The sequence below is a fragment of the Camelus dromedarius genome, chromosome 7 (assembly GCF_036321535.1).
Source record: "Camelus dromedarius isolate mCamDro1 chromosome 7, mCamDro1.pat, whole genome shotgun sequence".
Classification (NCBI taxonomy): Eukaryota; Metazoa; Chordata; class Mammalia; order Artiodactyla; family Camelidae; genus Camelus; species Camelus dromedarius.
This window is the reverse complement of record NC_087442.1, coordinates 77,476,041-77,489,607: the sequence shown is the minus strand read 5'-3', so window position 1 is coordinate 77,489,607 and position 13,567 is coordinate 77,476,041. Positions and strand designations below refer to the sequence as shown.

The window sequence follows — 13,567 nt, the reverse complement described above, 5'->3', positions numbered from 1 at the left end:
TTCTGAGCCCCTCTCATCCAACTCTGTCATCTCACCCACAAGGAAACTTTGTTTAGGTCAGCAATATTTTTAAACAGTGTCATTTAAAGGCTCTTGTGGAATTTTTGTAGCCCCACCTTTATGTCTTCTCTATAACTTGATACCCTATTTTTCGTTTCTGATTTAAGGCTTGGTCAGTTCTAGGATCATTGTCTTCTACTGACACCTACTGGGCAGGTGGGAATATAGCGACTACCTAGAACTAGCATTTGTTATGACTACGAGCAGAGAAATTGTCTTCCTCTTTGCATTCGTCTTTAATTAGCATCTTTCTTACAACTCTCCAAGTTGTCAGCTTTCATTTCCATCTTCTGCTAAAACTGATGGTTCATATTACATTTTAAATTTCTTGGGTGTGATGATTCTATCCAATTAAGATGCTAAAAGCCTTTAAACAATGTTGTTCTGTAGACGTACTTATGTTTAATGGTGAACAATAAACACACTCATTAACTGTGTTGTTAATTCTGCCAGCACTGCAGTTCCGAATAGCTGACATGTCAAGTGGACCCTGTGAAAAGTATGGGGGCCGTTCTTTTTTTTTTTTTTACTGAAATACCATCAGTTACAATGTGTCAATTTCTGGTGTACAGCACAATGTCCCAGTCATGCATATATATACATATATTCCTTTTCACTGGGGCCATTCTTAATCCCCTGTTGGTGGGAACTTCAAGAGGCCACCTGATCTGGGTCAAAACCTCCCACTGATGGCAGTAAGAACTATCCAGGATGAAGAATGTAAATTTTTCCCTCGAAGGTTTCTCGAGGGATCCCAACCCCATTGAAAATTCATTAAATGCTTCAACATTCATGTGACTTGGTTACAAAGCCACCTCTCTCCTGCTATTATCCAAAGTTGCTTTTGTTTAAAAAGCAGGTGTTGCAGTACTGATTTCAGACAAAATAGACTTTAAAACAAAGGCCATAAAACATTGTGCTGAATGCTGGAATTTGACACAACATTGTAAAATGATTATAAATCAATAAAAAATGTTAAAAAAAAAACAAAGGCCATAAAGAAAGATAAAGAAGGACATTTTATAATGATTAAAGGAGTGATACAAGATGAGGATATTACACTCGTTAATATATATGCACCCAATATAGGAGCACCTAAATACATAAAACAATTACTAACAGAGATAAAAGGGATATTGATGGGAATACAATCATAGTTGGAGATTTTAACACCTTATTAACATCACTAGACAGATCTTCCAGACAGAAAATAAATAAGGCAACAGAGAAACTAAATAATACAATAGAAAAATTGGATTTGGTGGATATTTTCAGAACATTACACCTCCCCAAAATAGGATATACATTCTTTTCAAGTGCACATGGAACATTTTCTAGGATTGATCATGTACTTGGGCACAAAAGAAACCTCAACAATTTTATGAAGATAGGAATTATTCAAGCATCTTTACTGACCACAATGCCATGAAACTGGAAATCAACAACAGAGAAACAAAGGAGAAAAAAAGGAAAGCATGGAGATTAAACAATATGCTATTAAAAAACCAATGGGTCAATGAGGAAATCAAAGCTGAAATTAAAAAATACCTTGAGACAAATGAAAATGAAAGCACAACCACACAAAATTTATGGGACACAGCAAAGGCAGTGCTAAGAGGGAAGTTTATAGCGATACAGGCCTTCCTCAAAAAAGAAGAACACTCTCAAATAAACAATTTAACCTACCAACTAAAAGAACTAGAAAAAGAAGAACGAAAAACCCCAAAAAGGCAGCAGAAGGAAGGAAATTATAAAGATCAAGGAGGAAATAAATAAAATAGAGATTAAAAAAAATAGAAAAAATCAATCAAACCAAAAGCTGGTTTTTTGAAAAAGTAAATAAAATCAACAAACCTCTGGCCAAACTTACAAAGAAGAAAAAAGAGAGAGCACAAATAAGCAAAATAAGAAAGGAAAATGGAGAAATTACAACAAATAAAATAGAAATACAGAATATCATATGAGAATATTATGAAAAACTATATGGAACCAAACTGGATAACCTAGAGGAGATGGACAAGTTTCTGGAAACATACTGTCCACCAAGACTGAATCAAGAAGAAACTGACCACTTGAACAAACCGATCAGTAGAAATGAAATTGAAATAGCAATAAAAACCTCCCTACAAATAAAAGTCCAGGACCGGATGGCTTCACTGGGGAATTCTACCAAACATACAAAGAAGAACTCATACCAGTCCTTCTCAAACTCTTCCAGAAGATTGAAAAGGAGGGATTACTCCCAAACTCATTCAATGAAGCCACCATCACCCTGATACCAAAACCAGGCAAAGACACTACCAAAAAAGAGAATTATAGGCCAATAATCACTGATGAACATAGATGCCAAAATCCTGACCAAAATATTAGCAAATAGAATCCAACAACACATAAAAAAGATTATACATCATGACCAAGTGCGGTTCATCCAGGGACACAAGGATGGTTCAACATACGCAAATCAGTCAATATAATACATCACATCAACAAGAGAAAGGACAAAAACCACATGATCATCTCAATAGATGCAGAAAAAGCATTTGATAAAATTCAACACCCATTTATGATAAAAACTCTCACCAAAGTAGGTATAGAGGGAACATATCTCAACATAATAAAAGCTATATATGACAAACCTACAGCCAGCATAGTACTCAATGGTGAAAAACTCAAAAGCTTCCCACTAAAATCTGGGACAAGACAAAGATGTCCACTATCACTTATTGGAAGTCCTAGCCACAGCAATCAGGCAAGAGAAAGAAATAAAAGGGATCCAAATTGGAAAAGAAGAGGTTAAAGTGTCACTATATGCTGACGACATGTTACTATATATAGAAAACCCTAAAAGGTCCACACAAAAACTACTAGAGCTGATTGAAGAATTCAGCAAGGTAGCAGGTTACAAGATTAACATTCAAAAATCAGTTGCATTTCTTTTCACTAATGAGGAATTAACAGAAAAAGAAAGTAAACAAACAATCCCCTTTAAAACAGCACCCAAAGTAATAAAATATCTGGGAATAAATCTAACCAAGGAGGTGAAAGAATTATACACAGAAAACTATAAACCATTGATGAAGGAAATTAAACAAGACTTTAAAAAATGGAAAGATATCCCATGCTCTTGGATTGGAAGAATCAATATTGTTAAAATGGTCACACTGCCTAAAGCAATCTACAGATTTAAAGGAATCCCTATCCAATTACCCAGGACATATTTCACAGAACTAGAACAAATCATAATAAAATTTATATGGAACCATCAAAGATCTAGAATTGCCAAACCATTACTGAAGAGAAAGAAAGAAGCTGGAGGAATAACTCTCCCAGCCTTCAGACAATACTATAGAGCTACAGTCATCAAGACAGCATGGTATTGGTACAAAATCAGACATATAGACCAATGGAACAGAATAGAGAGCCCTGAAATGAACCGACAAACTTTTGGTCAACTCATCTTCAACCAAGGAGGCAAGAATATACAATGGAATAAAGACAGTCTCTTCAGCAAATGGTGTTGGGAAAACTGGACAGCAGCATGTAAAGCAGTGAAGCTAGAACACTCCCTTACACCATACACAAAAATAAACTCAAAATGGATCAAAGACTTAAACATAAGACAAGATAAACCTCCTAGAAGAAAATATACGCAAAACATTATCTCACATACATCTCAAAAATGTTCTCCTAGAACAGTCTACTCAAGCAATAGAAATAAAAGCAAGAATAAACAAATGGGACCTAATGAAACTTACAAGCTTCTGCACAGCAAAGGAAACCGTAAGTAAAACAAAAAGACAACATACGGAATGGGAGAAAATTTTTGCAAATGAAACCGACTGAGGTTTGATCTCCAGAATATATAAGCAGCTCATGTGACTTAATAAGAAACAACCAAACAACCCAGTCCAAAAATGGGCAAAAGACCTAAACAAGCAATTGTCCAAGGAAGGCATACAAATGATCAATAGGCACATGAAAAAATGCTCAATATCACTAATTATCAGAGAAATGCAAATCAAAGCTACAATGAGGTATCACCTCACACCAGTCAGCATGGCCATCATTCAAAAATCCACAAATGACAAATGCTGGAGAGGCGGTGGAGAAAAGGGAACCCTCCTTCACTGCTGGTGGGAATGCAGTTTGGTGCAGCCACTGTGGAAAACAGTATGGAGATTCCTCAAAAGACTAGGAATAGACTTACCATATGACCCAGGAATCCCACTCCTGGGCATATATCCAGAAGGAACCCTACTTCAAGATGACATCTGCACCCCAATGTTCATAGCAGCACTATTTACAATAGCCAAGACATGGAAACAGCCTAAATGTCCATCAACAGATGACTGGATAAAGAAGTGGTATATTTATACAATGGAATACTACTCAGCCATAAAAACCGACAACATAATGCCATTTGCAGCAACATGGATGCTCCTGGAGAATGTCATTCTAAGTGAAGTAAGCCAGAAAGAGAAAGAAAAATACCATATGAGATCGCTCATATGTGGAATCTAAAAAACAAAACAAAAACAAACAAAGCATAAATACAAAACAGAAACAGACTCATAGACATAGAATACAAACTTGTGGTTGCCAAAGGGGTGGAGGGTGGGAAGGGATAGACAGGATTTCAAAATTGTTGAATAGATAAACAAGATTATACTGTATAGCACAGGGAAATATACACAAGATCTTATGGTAGCTCACAGAGAAAAAAATGTGACAATGAATATATATATGTTCATGTATAACTGAAAAATTGTGCTCTACACTGGAATTTTACACAACATTGTAAAATGATTATAAATCAATAAAAAATGTTAAAGAAAAATTGCTTTTGTTTGCTCTCCTAAGGTCTGGCAATGATTAATCAAATTCTACTCATAAAAAGCCTTACAAAATGTACCAGTAGGTTATATTCCAAAGCACCACTTCCCCTCTCTTTTCACCGTACTTTTCTTTTTTTGTGTGTGTGTATACACACACACACACACACACACACACACTCACACAGTCATTTTATTGAAATAGTCAGTTTACAATGTTGTGTCAATTTCTGGCATACAACATAATGCTTCAGTCGTCAATGAACATACATATATTTGTTTTCATATTCTTTTCACCATAAGTTGCTACAAGATATTGACTATAGTCCCCTGTGCTATACAGTGTAAACTTGTTGTTTATCTATTTTATGTATATTAGTTAGTATTTGCAAATCTTTAACTCCCAATTTATCCCTTCCCACCCTCTTCCCTCCCTGGTAACCATAAGTTTGTTTCTATGTTTGTGAGTCTGTTTCTGTTTTGTAGGTAAGTTCATTTGTGTCTTTGTTTTTTAGATTCCACACATAAGTGATATCATATAGTATTTTTCTTTCTCTTTCTGGCTTACTTCACTTAGAATGACAATCTCTAGTTCTGTCCATGTTGCTGCAAATTATTTTATTTTTTATTTTAAGTATTTTGTTTAATTATTTTTATGGCTGAGTAGTATTCCATTGTATAAATATACCACAACTTCTTTATCCAGTCATCTGTTGATGGACATTTAGGCTGTTTCCATGTCTTGGCTATTGTAAATAGTGCTGCTATGAACATTGGGGTGCATATATCTTTTTGAATTAAGGTTCCTTCCAGATATATGCCCAGGAGTGGGATTCCTGGATCATAAGATAAGTCTATTTTTAGTCTTCTGAGGGTGTGGAGAAAAGGGAACCCTCCTACACTGTTGGTGGGAATGTAGTTTGGTGCAGCCATAATGGAAAACAATATGGAGATTCCTCAAAAGATTAAAAATAGATTTTCTTTAATTAATCATTTATTAATCATTTAAAGTACTTTCTAGTGGGTTCTATTCTTTTTTATGACGTAGATATATACTGTCAAATACTACTCAGCCATAAAAAACCCTGCTATTTATGATAACAACATGGATAAACTTGGAAGGCAAGATGGGAAGTGAAATAAGCCAGATGGAGAGACAAATTCTGCGTGGAATCACTTATGTATGGGATCTAAAAAATAAAATGAAACTCATGGAAACAGAGAGTAGAATGGTGTTGCCAGGAGTTGAAGATGGGGGAAATGGGGAGATATGGGTCAAAGAATACAAACTTTCAGTTATAAGATGAATAAACTCTGAGGAAAATGTACAGCATAGTGACTAGAGTTAATACCTCTGTGTTATATACTGGAAGTTTGGTAAGAGAGTAGATCTTAAGTGTCCTCACCACGCACACACATACGCACACACACAAGGAGTAACTATGTGAGGTGATGGTTGTGTTAATTAACTTGATTGTGTAAATATTTTATAATGTATGCATATATCAAATCATCATGTTGTACACTTTACATATAGATGATTTTCTTTATCAATTACATCTCCATAAAGCTGGGAAAAGAAAAGAGACAGAGGAAGGTGACACCCAGGGTCTCAGCCTGCTGGCATCCATGATCACACGCCAGGACCTAGGAGATCCTGTAGGTTATATGGGGCTTGGAGGAGGAGGCGCTGCAGGATTGGGACCAGGTGATCTTGGGATCTTGATGCCTGCAGTGAAGAGGACAGGCGGGCTCAGGGAGAGTAAAGGGTACGGATTTGGGACCCTGAGAGACTTAGATTTGAAAATTGGCTCCACCACTTCCCTGTTGTGGACCTCCAGCTCCTCTCTGCTTCAGTTTCTTCATCTGTACATGGGGACAGCAAGACCACTTTGTACGATTCTCGTGATAAATTAATGACACAGTGCTTGGCACATAGTAGGTGTCAAGTTATTTCTATTCCCTGTTTCAAAAGCTACACCATTTACTTACGTCTGGCCCTGTAGGCAGCCTGAACATCCCCCTGTTAACAGTTCTTTCCTGTGACAAGTGCTGTTTCTGGAAACCCTTAGGGCCAAAGGGATGTGGAAGAGAATCCTCTCTGTGATGAGGTCCATTTCTGATACAGAATTCCATGACTTTCAGAAGAAGTTAGAATTTTATTTCTGTCATTTAAGTTTCAAACAGAAAATAGAGGACTGTTTAATTTACAGCTGCTAGAAATAACTTTATTCAAGTGGTGTTGATTATGGCATTTTTCTAACTGAAATGAGGTCTCTAGTGGAGTGCTACAGGGTTACAGGCTTTGTTCTGACTGTCCAACTTCAGAAAGTTACTTATTTTGATGTGATTATAGACTCACAGGAAGTTATAAAAAAGAACATGCAGGGAATCTGTACGTATGCTTTACTTCATTTCCCCAATGGCAACACCTTGCATAAATGTAGTATGGTATCAAAACCAGAAAATTGGCATTGGGACAATCCACAGAGCTTATTTAAATTTCACCATTGTTATATGTACTCAAATGTGTGTGTGTGTGTGTGTGTGTGGCTCTGTGTGTATGTATAGCTCTGTGCAACTTTATTACGTTTGTAAATTGATGTAACATCACCATAATCAAGATACTACTTGACAGCTACTTCTCTGTTCTCCATCTCTGGAATTTGTGTTATTTCAAAAATGTTGCATAAACGGAATTATACAGCATGTAATCATTTGAGATTGGCTTTTTCCACTCAGCATAATTCCCTTGAGATCCACCCAAGTTCTTGTGTATAGCAATAGTTTGTTCCTTTTTATTGCTGAGTAGGATTCCATTGTGTGAATATGCCACAGTTTGTTTAACCATTCACCTGCTGAAGGATATTACGTTGCTTCCAGTTTTTGGCTATTATGAATAAAGCTGTTACAAACATTTTTATACAGGTTTTTTGTTTGAACTTCAGTTTTCATTTTTTTGGGATACATGCCCAAGAGTGCATTTGCTAGGTTATGTGATAATTATGTGTTTAATTTCATAACATTTTGGCAAATTATTATGCGAAGTAGCTGTACCATTTTATATTCCCATCAGCAATATATGAGTGATTCAGTTTCTCTGCATCCTTGCTAGCATTTGGTGTTCTCACTAGTTTTTTTTTTTCTGGTTTAAAATAATTTTTTATTGCCCAGAATATTTTTATTCTTGTGTCTTGTTTTTTTCTGTTTGTTTTTGTTTTCTTTTGTTTTGAATAACTATGAATTCAAGCTTAGGGAAGCTTGCCTTTATCTTGAAACAAAGCAACATAGCTTTTATATCCTTTACTAACCTGATCTCATTTTAAGAGAGAGATGGGAGTTATCCTGCAAGAGTTAAATTTATCCCATGAATGATGCAGGTCTAAGTCTGCTGGTACTAAAAGGAGACAACAGCATTGTTGACAAAATTACAATCTGCTGGTGGCATTTGCGGAAAAGAAGCCCTTGCAAATTTCTAAACAACAGTAAACTCTGTTAGGAAATTCTAAAGTGTTTTACAGGCCAAAAGGGGAATGAGGTTATTAGTAAAATGCCTCAAAAGAGTTTGAATACTGGATTTGAGAGTTACTGGAACTTGGATATGTGAAAACAGGGTGGTAGGTTGGGTCATGCTTACAATGGTCTCAAGTTCAGATAAACTACTGTGACAGTACACTACTTCACAAGTCACACGCTTTCCCAGGGCTCTTCTTTCTCTCAGTAGGTGCTGGCAGAAGGTGTGCGCAGTCATTTTCCAATGTAGATGCCTAGCCCCAGAGCCAACACATGAGCGAGGAAGAGGGATGGAATGAACACCTTATGAAACTCTGCAGAGAAAATAACCCCTTTCATCATGGCTCCACTTTTCCTCGTGCTTAGAGAGACAGAAAGTTTAGGGTGCCTGATGTGGAACTCCTTGGGTGGCGTGTTTTCAGGTCTACTGGACCCGTTGGATACCCAGTCTACACTTTAAAGCACCTACCTTTCTCTCCTTCTGCAACTTCTTCTGACTGAGAGCTGTGGTCCCTGCTGGTGCACATTTCCACATCAAACATGATCTGCCCATCTTCTTGTGGCGAAGGGCTGTCACAGTGAGAGCTGCCTCTTGAACTACTCTGTCCAGACTCATGTTGTGCATCCAAAAGAATCTCCTCCATGTCTCCATTGTGGATAGAGGATGAGGAGGGTATGTGTCCTAGCCCCCCATTTTCGCAGTACCATTATCATTGCCGTTGCTGCTGTTCACGGGGAGCCCCACCCAGGTACTGTTGGGGCCGGCTGGCAGGGGCAGAGGCTGTTCACCTTCCTCGAAGTTGTTGTTTTTTGTTGTTGTGTGAGGGGGGCAGTGGCTGTGCCATTAAATGAAACAACACTGTCTGGCGGCTGGAAGAGCTGCGGCCGGAGCAGGACTGTCTCCAGTCTTTGGGCAACAACACAGCAAGCTGAGTCACCCCTCGCTAGTTTTAATTTTAGTATTCTGATACGTGTGTCGTAATACCTCGGGGAGGTTTTTAATTTGCATTGCCCTAATGGCTAGGAGTGCTGAACATCTTTTCACGTGCAGATTTGCCCTCTGTATCTCCTCTTAGTGAAATGTATGTTCCTGTGCATTTTCTCACTGGATTATTTGTTTCTTACTGTTGAGTTTTGAGAGTTCTTTATATAGTCTAGGTATAAGTCCTTTATTGGATATATGACTTACAAATATTTTCTCCTAGTGTATAATCTATCTTTTTATCCTCTTCACAGGGTCTTTTGCAGAGCAAAAAATTTACATTTTGGTGAAGTCCAATTTATCAAAATTTTCTTTAAGGGATCATACTTTTGGTGTCAAGTCTGAAAATGCTTCAACCCAATCCTGAAGATGTCCCGTTTATTTTCTAACAGTTTTATTATTTTACAGTTTGTCCAAAATCCATTGTAAGTTAATTTGTTCAACTTTTAAAGTCAAAGAGATTGCAGATGCAGTAGGCTGGTAGGCTGACACAAGCAGCTGGAATATAGTGATGAAACTAGTAAGATACAGTTTATAAGCGCGCACTATCACAGACAGGTTAGCATGACGACTGAGAAGTGGGCTCTGGAGCCTGACTGCTTGGTTACTGCCTGGAAAGCCCTGGGGAAGTCTCATAACCTCTCTTGTGTCCTAGTTGCTGCATCTGCAAAATAAGATTAAGGAAAAGTACTTGCTTTCTAGGGTTGTTGTGGGAGCTTAATGGAATAATAGAGAGCACTTAGATCAGTACTTGAAGAAATACCACCTATTATTATTATTAAAACCTGACACTGGTTTAAAAATTGGGCAGTTATAAAAGAGACATGACCGTATAGGGGGTTCACGTGAAAAAATTCTGTATATACAAAGAAGTAGCGAGGTTAACATAACTCACTTGAAATTTTTAACTTTAATGTCTGCTCGATTTTTGTCTAGTCACGTATGCTTCAAAAACTGTCTTCATCCAGAAATGGCAAGATTTACGTAGGATCAAAATGACAAGGCATGTAAATCCATTCAATGAAAACCAAAGTCCATTTAGGACCGTATAGATACGCTCAAATGCAGTTTTTCTTGTTCTTTTTGAGATTTTACAAAGCAGAGTCATTGTTTTAGATTATCTGCTACTAGAAAATGGTCCCTAGATCTGTGCAAGTTTACTTACCCAGCAGTAGAGAAAAGGGGCATTGGTAGAGTTCATAGTCATAGCTCGATGTGGGGGACATGTAAATTCTCAACTTCTTGCAGTCGGGACTTCTGCGCCCTGGCCTTGGTATCACTCACAGAGTGTTGGGGTATGGATCTTAATCATGGTCTCTGTCTTTGCTGAAAGTGAAGAATGAGGGAGATGAAGACCTGGGGGTTTGAGTAGACGGAGAAGGGGTTAACTGGAAGTGATAGAAGAAGCTATTACAAATATGAGGCATTAGAAGAGGGGGCAGAGGAAGTGGAGCATGCCTCAGATTACTACAAAGAGGTGGGACCCCCTCAGACTGGGGTCTATCTGGTCATTACTGGGCCAGGAAGCAGCTGAGGGACACTGGGCAGTTCCCCCAGTCTCTCGGTGCCTGGGTTTCCTTTTCTGCCACATAATAAAAATAGTGTCTGCTCCACACACTCCAGGGGCTGTTACGAAGAATATATTTGCAGAAAATTTCTTTAAGCAGAACATGAATATGTGACATTGTTATTGTTTCACTGTGGCCCGAATACATATATCTCTTTGTTCATTTTTATGGACTATACCCTTAAGAACTCGCTCGATCTCAATTCCTTAGATTTTTTTTGGTTCCTCTCTCCACCTTATTTAGCAGGGTCCAGTGGTGCAGCACAGCTCGCTTTACGAGAGGTGCTCTTTTGTCTCAGTAACTGCTCCATGGTGTTTCCAGTCTACAGCATTAGGCTTAGTCTCCTCTCCTAAATCTGTAATATAGGAACTGACCTGACTTCTTCACCCTGTGCCTTGCTACTTCTCAGATGTTTATGTGCCTGAAAAAACATGGGTCCCAACTCTATTCAAGAAAACAAGCTTGAATTTGTCTTAAAGAATAATTAGCTCAATGGAGTTCAGGCTCCGTTTTGAAATACAGATGTAGATTCACTTTACTCACAGTTATACTGAACATTGTGTGTGTACACATGTGGAATAGGTTGAACAGGGGTCTAATTTTGTTTAAGTACCATAAATTTTTCTTTTCTTTTTTTTTTTTCTTTCAGAAAACAGTATTCTTAAGGGTTTGCTATAATGGTCATCATTACCTTCAATTTTTAACTATGTAGTTAATCAGTAAAGGGATTTTTAGATACTTTAACAGGTTTAGGTAAAAAAATTGAGAGTTAAAGAATTAATCCTTTTGGGGGATATTTTGAGGGAAAAAAAACCAGTGACCGCAAAGCCCCTTAATTAGTATAAAACATGAGGAGAGAATTGCTACTAATGGGCAAAATAAAGACCTTGAAATAATTTCAAGTTTTCTTAATTTGAATGCTTATTTGGTATTCATCTTTGATTTCCCCATTGCAACTTCATTAAAATAGAGTAATATATGTATCAAGAGAAGAGAAATATATATATGTATATTTAATGATTTGAGAAAGCACTGGGAAGACTGTTTCGATAAAAATCTCTCTCAAAGCTCTGCCACTTAATTCTGAAAATCCACCGTTAGAGAATCATTCTTTTGGGAGTACCAATTATCTCAGAGGGATACATATTAAGCTGCTGCTGGATCAGGAACACATAAACAAGGCAATATAAGGTTATCACAAAGCGCAGGCTCTGGAGTCAGTGGAGCGAGGACTGAATTGGCTTTGGCACTAACTGGCTGTGAGATTCTGGGCAAACTTCTTATCTTCTCTGAGTCCCAGTTTCTTCATCTGTAAAATGGGGTTAATAATGGCTATCACATGAGAAACACAATGTAAATGAGCTGATGTATTTGGAGAATCTAATACAATACTTAGTTTAAAGTAGGCTCTTAGTACATTACAGTGAAAATTATTAGCAATAGTAGGAATATTACATTTGAATTGGGGTTTGCATAGCTTTGGTGGTACATAAAGACATTCCAGGAAGTATACAGATTTGGATAATTTTAAGAGAGTCTGTTTACAGATTCTACATTTCTAGAGATATATACATTCTTTTTGTATTCATCTACTTACAAATGCACCTGCATTAGGCTGCTTCTCCTTTTTTGTCTTCCCTTTTGCAATCTCCCTCCTTCTGCCTTACAAGAGAGGTCTCATCCAACCCAAATCATACTATGATATGTTGTCTTGGGTATAGAAAACTCTGGGACACTGAGCAGAGGCAACCCAAACTACAGATATTTGAGAACCCCCTTTAATCAAAATGGCACCATGTAGAGCTCATGCTTGGCATGCATGAGGTCCTGGGTCTGATCCCCAGTACCTCCGTAAATAAATAAATAAATAAATAAATAAATAAATAAATAAATAAAATTAAATAAAACCTGATAACATTCCCAAGAATAAAATGGCACCACGAACCAAAGGTAATAGGGCATCATGCCTTTCCCTGTCTTATCCTTGTCTCTGTTAAGGGCAAAGCATAACTGTTATGGAGTGAATATTTATGTCCCCACAAAATTCCTATGTTGAAATCTTCACCCTCAGTGTGATGGTATTTGAAGGTGGGGCTTTTGCAGGCTAATCAGGTCCTGAGGGAGAGCCCCCATGGATGGAATCAGTGCCTTTATAAGAAGAGACAGGGAGCATGCTGTCCCTCTCTGCTGTCTGTCATATGGGGATACAATGAGAAGACGGCCATCTACAAATCGAGAAGTGGGCCCGCATCAGATACCAGATCTGGCCCCCTGATCTTGGACTTTCTGGGCTCCAGAACTGTGAGAAGTAAATGTTTCTTGTTTAAGCCATTCAGACTATGGTAATTTGTTACAGCAGCCTGAACTGACTGAGACAATGCCTTAAACAGGCATGCTGATGTATATTTGGATGTTTTGATTTCAAGTATACAGTGGAATTAGGCAGAGAGGGAGGTGATGGCTTTTTTTTTTTTTTTTTCTTTTTTGGCTTGACTACTGGCAAAGTATTGTTCCTGAGGAAAGAAACCCTGGAGAACAGAGTAAAAAGAACACTTCTTGGAAATATTGAAGATGGCAGCACGTTACTCGCCCAGGTGACAAACTCATGATAG

General features: G+C 37.7%; 1 long non-coding RNA gene and 1 pseudogene across 1 annotated transcript in view; one reads left to right on the top strand and one right to left on the bottom strand.

Moving 5' to 3' along the window:
* LOC135321764 (uncharacterized) overlaps positions 1 to 13,567 on the top strand; it is a 208,035-nt gene that overhangs the window by 98,983 nt on the left and 95,485 nt on the right. The gene's annotated exons all lie outside the window — the stretch shown is intronic.
* Positions 8,502 to 10,699, bottom strand: LOC105093053 (BCL2/adenovirus E1B 19 kDa protein-interacting protein 3-like; annotated as a pseudogene).